At 35.8% G+C, this 7,430-nt stretch overlaps 1 non-coding gene across 1 annotated transcript; it reads right to left on the reverse strand.

Moving 5' to 3' along the window:
* Window positions 1–1,200: 1,200 nt before the first annotated feature.
* Window positions 1,201–1,304, reverse strand: LOC115215278. Its single transcript, XR_003881977.1, has one exon. It is a non-coding gene; the product is annotated as a U6 spliceosomal RNA (small nuclear RNA).
* Between the last annotated feature and the right edge of the window lie 6,126 nt (window positions 1,305–7,430).

The raw sequence follows: 7,430 nt of genomic DNA on the forward strand, positions 1-7,430 counted from the left end.
AGTGGTCAACTAAATCTTGACTAAGAGTGTTAATAATACCTACATTGCTAGAAATAGGAGTTAAAGTGCTCCAGTGCTGTTACAAAGGTCATAGGGGCAGCAAATGGCCTGAAATAGAGAATTCCTTAGACTGAGAATTCCTTACAAAGACCCAGTTTCGGCACTTTCCGTATCCATCTTCAGTAAGGCCAGCTCGTTCGGTTGATTCCGGCGTAGCTCGTCTATCAGAGTATATACATTCACCATCAAAATTTATGGATCATTTAGCAGATAGCTAAAGTGTGTATATTACTGTCATCAATTATATTTGACGAGTGAGGGCGCGTGGCTTAGTGGTTAGGGCATTCGGCTCATGATCGTAAGGTTGTGAGTTCGATTCCCGGCGACGCGTTGTGTCCTTGAGCAAGACACTTTATTTCACGTTGCTCCAGTCCACTCAGCTGGCAAAAATGAGTTGTACTTGTATTTCAAAGGGTCAGCCTTGTCACTCTCTGTGTCACGCTGATTATCCCCGAGAACTACGTTAAGGGTACACGTGTCTGTGGAGTGCTCAGCCATTTGCACGTTAATTTCACGAGCAAGCTGTTCCGTTGATCGTATCAGCTGGGACCCTCGTCGTCGTAACCGGCGGAGTCTTTTAATATTTGACTAAAGGCGTGAATGACACCTACATATACTCTGATAGTTGACGATAATCTTTTTTTTTTTTACATGATAATATTGCATACACATTAGCGATCTCCTAAATCATCCATAGATTTTTATGATGAAAAAAGATTATATATACATACACGTTGTGTTTTTCTTTTACTTACTGCAGCCATCTGACTGTGATCATAGAGGAGCACTGCATATAGTCGAACAAATCGACCCCAGGACATATTCTTTATAAGCCTAGTACTTATTCTTTCGATCTCCTTTTGCCGAACCTCTACGTGACGGGGACGTAAACACATCAACATCGGTTGTCAAGCGATGGTGGTGGAGGGGACAAACACAGACACAGATAATAAATACACACACACATATATATATATGACGGGCTTCTTTCAGTTTCCATCTACCTAATCCACTCACAAGGCTCTGGTCGGCCCGAGGCTCTTGTAGAAGACACCTATCTAAGGTGCCACGTAGTGGGATTGAAACCAGAACTATGTCGTTGGCAAGCAAGCTTCTTACCACAAAGCCGCTCTTGCATATGATAATAGGAAACATTTTAGGAATTTGCATGTTATCCTTGCGCAGGGACCTTGCTAATCTTCTTTGTATCGTTCCAGTTTTAGTATATGTATTGCAACATATATATATATCCCTTCTTTCTTCTAATACCATTCCTCTATATTAAACCCAATGTAACTCAACCCAACACAATTCATCCATTGACTTCCCCTACGAACTTTCTTTTTTTATCAACAAAGGCGTAGAGGTGGCTGTGTGGTAAGTAGCTTGCTTACCAACCACATGGTTCCGGGTTCAGTCCCAATGCGTAGCACCTTGGGCGCGTGTCTTCTACTATAGCCTCGGCCGACCATAGCCTTGTGAGTGGATTTGGTCGATGGAAACTCTAAGAAGCCCGTCGTATATATATATATATATATATATATATATATATATATATATATATATATATATGTGTGTGTGGGGTGTGTGTGTGTGTGGTCTGTGTGTCGTGTGTGTGTGTGTGTTGTACGTCTGTGTGTGTCTGTACGCGTGTCCGTGTTCTGTGAGTGTTGTAGGTATAGATGTAATCCTAACCGTGTGTGAGTTCATAATATAGTAATTCTTTGGAAAATTCTTAATAATAGCTTCACGAAACTGCAAAGGAAGATTAGATTTAATTTTTTCCCGTAAGGAATAATTAACCAAATGGTTTTACTATTAATTACCTTATTTTTAGTGTAACTATCTTTGAAAGACATGGATTTACCTTTAGAAAGAAAATAGGGGATTAAATAAGGGTTTTCTCCCTTCCACTGTTTCGTGTTGGCGTATAAATTAAAATTGATATCCGTTATATCCTTACAACTAGATATTATATCTCCATTAGTAAAGGTAGAAAGTGATTGAATGGAATAATGTAGGTAACTTTCTCTTTATAACCTGCTGTAAGTAAGGCAGAGTTATAAAATTGGGCCTTACGATTTAAAATAACAACACTAGCAGATGACTTAAACAATCTAAATGAAATATTCTTAACTAAGTTCGTATTAATTGTCCTAGGATGATTTCTTCATTTCCCTGAAGAGAAGATTACATTGTTTTACTCTATTTTACACCTTTGGAATAATACCAGTAATATCTTCGAAACGCGAGTTGGAAGTAAAAGAATTTGAATAACTCCTTCGTTTAACTCCATTTCTATATATATATATATATGTGTGTGTGTGCGTGTGTTTATGAATATGTATTATTGTATATGTATATGTATATTTATATATATATATATGTTTATGTATGTATATAAATATACAAATATAATTATATATATTCTCGTAAAAATATGTGTATCATGTATGCAAGCATATAAGCTTCTTATAAAATTTATTGTAAGGTTAGGCCATTATACAGCATTAGAGTTCACGCGTACTTCTGACATCTCTAATACGAAAATATAATTTCTTTAGCTATATTGATCTATGTCATGATAAGAGGGAAAATATAGGAAATAAAACCACTTCTAGTGTAACGATCTGTGCATGGATATAATATAATATAAAACGTTATTTAATTAGGTTCTAAAGTTGAATAACATAGAGTTGGGTGGTTAAGCTTTACTTAGAAGTACCTGAAATGGTTCAGTTTCGATTATTTCATCAGATACATACGTGCACACATACACATAATCACATATATGCACAGATATATCATATATATATATATATATATTTAGATAGATAGATAGATAGATAGATAGATAGATAGATAGATAGATAGATAGATAGATAGATAGATAGATAGTTAGATAGATAAAGTGAATGATTATTACATACATACATTCATCCATATAATATATGTTTGTTTGAATGTATACACATGAATTATATATATATATATATACTTACATATACATACATATAGATATATACACATAAAACTGTATATATATATATATATATATATATATATATATATATATATATAATATATATATACACGTAAAACTGAAAGAATCCCGTCATACATATATGTATATATATATATATATATAATATATATATAATATGTGTGTGTGTGGTGTGTGTGTGTGTGTGTGTGTGTGTCTGTGTCTGTGTCTGTGTATGCATGCATGTAAGTATGTATGTATGTATATGAATACTTGCATACATATATCTATATATGTATATATATACACACACACTCACATGCACGAACATTTATATTTATACAAACACACACACACACACACACACACACACACAAACACACATATCTGTTTGTATTCATGTTTAGTTATAATAAAAACAACTTCACATCAGTCTCATAGTTTAATCTATGATTTCGTAAAAGGCAAATTTATTTTTCTCATACAAGAGTATTGTTGACATATATATACATATTTCTGCACGATGTCGATTGATTTCATCGCTAACATTGCTTCCCACCCCACCATTAGAGATTAAGGGATGAGGGAAAGTATGTCTTACGGAAACACTCCCATCACATCCCTTTTGAAAATGCAATGCTCCACGTTCCAAAAATTTACGATCGTTGAACATCATAGATTTCCCCTCAGAGGTTATGAGCGTATTTGTGGTTGAATACATGCACAATGTGAAAATAAAAGGCGACTGATGATCATCATCGTTAGGTTGTTGAAACGAAACTCATTCAGCGAGGTTGTTATAGCACTCGATGCCTTTATTGTGCAGCACAACTCACATTGTCTGCCTCTTTTAGCCTCGAGAGGACAGCATGTTTGATCGCTGGAGCTCAACAATGGCAGAATTTAATGCAAATCTCCGAGGGAAAAAAATTCCCCTTTAACAAACAATATCGTTTGTTTCTTATTAAGAATGGAAAGCTCTATGTTTGATCTGTCAATAACAGTGACACCAAGGAGACTTTCCCGTATAAATTGTTACTAAAGTCAATAGTGTAAGATCGTTTATTAATATATTTTAGCAGAAATTGTATTAATAATTTTTTCTAACTCCAATATGGCCAATATGATACAAAGAGTTAAAATTTCAGAGTTGTCAAACATGCACTGTTTTTTTCTTTTTTTTTTAGAATTTATCATTAAGGTAGTACATCAATATCATTAGCAAGTGTGTGATATTCTAATTAAAATTGTAAATTGAAATTGTTTGTTTCATTACATTACAATTGTAACATTTTTCTTATTATCCGGCCTTTGTGCAGATTAAGTCCATGGTTATATTTTCGTACTTTTAAAAATCCAGTAAGACGATAGCTATTGCTCTGAAATAAGCTTTAGAAATTTGGCGAACCAAACCCAGATTTCGATTTCCATTCGCAGCCGTGACTTTTTTTAAGGTTTTATGTATTCTTAATTTTCAAAATAAGTTACATCAAGGATTAAAGTAATGAAACGCAGAATTTCTTCGATTTTAACTCAAGACCAGCAATGTTGAAGGGAGAGGAACTTCGTGTACATCAACCTCGTTGCTGGTAATTAGGTTAACCCCCGAAAGGATGAAATGCAAAGTCGTTCTCGGCAGAAGTAGCAACTCAAAGTGTAATGGGTCGGAAGAAATGCCACTGAATATTTTGACCAACGCTGTAACAATTCTGCCTCTTCGCCGACTAAGACCAAATGTAGTAATTGTTTTAAATTTTAGCTCAAGGTCAGCAATTTCGGAGGAGGTCTATGTCGATTATATCGAACTCAGTGCTCAACTGTACTTATTTTATCGATCCCGAAGGACTGAAGAGGTAAGTGTACCACGGTGAGTATGAACTGAGAATGGAAACCCGGAGGAAATACCGCTAAGGGTTTTTTCTCGGTGTGCTAATTTTTTCTTCCAGTGTTGCGTTGTACTCTTGTGGAAAAACCTTTATTTCACGCTACTCAACTCATCTCAACTGTAAATGGGTAACACTGCAGCACATTTTTCTTCTTTCACTTTTATTTCAATGACTAAGTGATGCTTTTGAAATATAGGGACACAACTTTACACCCTAGTTTATGTCAGGTCAGCAGGTAAAAATATATGCGAACCCACACCATATACATACACAGACAAACTGATGCGCGCACATACGTACACACATGCATCTATGTGTGTGCGTATACAAGAGTGTGTGTGTGCTTCCCTAGTGTGGACCTTGTGGTAGTTGTGGCGGTCTCGTATTGGTGGCGGTCCTCGTGGTGGTGGTAGTGGTGGTGATGATGATGACGATGATGACGATGATGAAAGCGATAGTGATGATGATGATGATGATGGTGGCGGTGGTCCTCGTGGTGGTGGTGGCGGCGGTCCTCGTGGTGGTCGTGGTAGTGGTCATCGTGGTGGTAGTGTTGGTGATGATGATGATGATGATGACGATGATGTAGGCGATAGTGATGCTGATGATGATGGTGATGGTGGTGCTGGTGGCGGCGGCGTTGGTGGTGGTGGTGGTGTTCCTCGTGATGGTAGTGGTAGGGGTCCTCGTGGTGGTGGTGGTGGTAGTCCTCATGGTGGTGGTCCTCGTGGTGGTGGTGGTGATGATGATGATTAAGATGATGAAGCCGATAGTGATGATGATGATGAAGATGATGATAATGAAGACGATGACGACAACGATGATGATGATGACTTTGATGATGATGATGATAATGCTGCTGCTGCTGATGATGATGATGGCGACAGCGATGATTAGGAACAGGATGAATCAGATTACAATGACGGATCATGATTATGATAATTATTAAAATGATGGTGGTGTTGCTGTTTGTGAATATATACACTTCTTCGTCACTTTACTACACTTAATAATCATTGTTGACCCTAATATGTACAAATACCAATCATGTACAAAACACTTTTCAAACTAAAAAAAAAATTCGTCTAAAAACTAATACACAAGAAGCAAAAATATTTATTTTTGCTCAAGTACGCTTTACAATTTCTTGATGTGCCAATCATATTTCTGTAGGATTCTTAAGAGAATAACACTTTGCTTCGATGGGGGAAAAGAAAATAGTTTTATATCAGTAAATCAGTAAATTAGAAAAGAAGTGTTGTATAGTCAAAATGACATACAAGACAGCAATAATAAAATATGGCTGACAACAAACAGAAACAAGAGAATATTAGCTGTTGCAAAGACTGTTTTATACAAGGAATAAGTAATAATACAGTTTTTAAGAAGTTATATATATATATATATATATATATATATATATATATATATATATATATATATATATAATATATATATATATATATATTATATATATATATATATATATATATATATATATACATACATATATATGTAGCTAACTGCATATATAGATAGATAGATAGATAATTCTTTTATTTGTTACAGTAATTTGACTGCGGCCATGCTGGAGTAGCGTCTTTAGGTGAAGAAACCCACCCCAGCACTTGTTCTTCGTAAGCCTACTACTTATTCCATCTCTCTTGCCGAACCGCTAGATTACGGAGACACGTAAACACACCAGCAGGTAAAAATATATGCGAGCCCGCACCATATACATGCACAGACAAACTGACGCGCGCAAACACAGACACACAAATATATGCATATATATATATATATATATATATATATATATATGGGCGCAGACGTGACTGTGTGGTAAGAAGCTTGCTTCTCAACCACATGGCTCCCAGTTCAGTTCCACTCGAGCACATGTCTTCTACTGTAACCTCGGCCCGAACAAAGACTTGTGAAAGGACTTCGTAAACGGAAAGAGAAAGAAGCCCTTCCTATATTTATGTATATATCTATATGTGTGTCTTTGTGTTTGTACTCGATCACCGCTTGACAACCAGTATTGGTGTGTTTATGTTCCCCGTAGCTCAGCGGTTGCGTAAAAGAAAGGGATAGAATAAGTGCTGGGCTTGAAAAACATGTCCTGGGGTCGATTTTTTAGACTAAAACCTTTCAAAACAGTGCTGCATCATGGCCGCAGTCAAATGATCGAAACAGGTAAAAGAATAGAAGATTAAAAGACTACTAGACTACCCGTGACCCGTTGGACACTGCCAGGTCAGGTTATAAAACGTTGAAGCTGATTTCAACATTGCATAGAAATGAAAGTTAATTTTATGATGATTCAGTTAAATAATTCAGTTTGTTCATGTCATCATATGTCTAGTTTAGAAGTTCATGTTTTAGGTTTTATTGATTATTTAGAGCATCTAATAGAAATAGAACTTCCAGGATAAACTTGAACTCCAGTAACAACATTTATTTATAGTATATGTGTACACTTCTACAAAAATGCGAAAACA

This window comes from Octopus sinensis, linkage group LG8 (assembly GCF_006345805.1).
Source record: "Octopus sinensis linkage group LG8, ASM634580v1, whole genome shotgun sequence".
Classification (NCBI taxonomy): domain Eukaryota; kingdom Metazoa; phylum Mollusca; class Cephalopoda; order Octopoda; family Octopodidae; genus Octopus; species Octopus sinensis.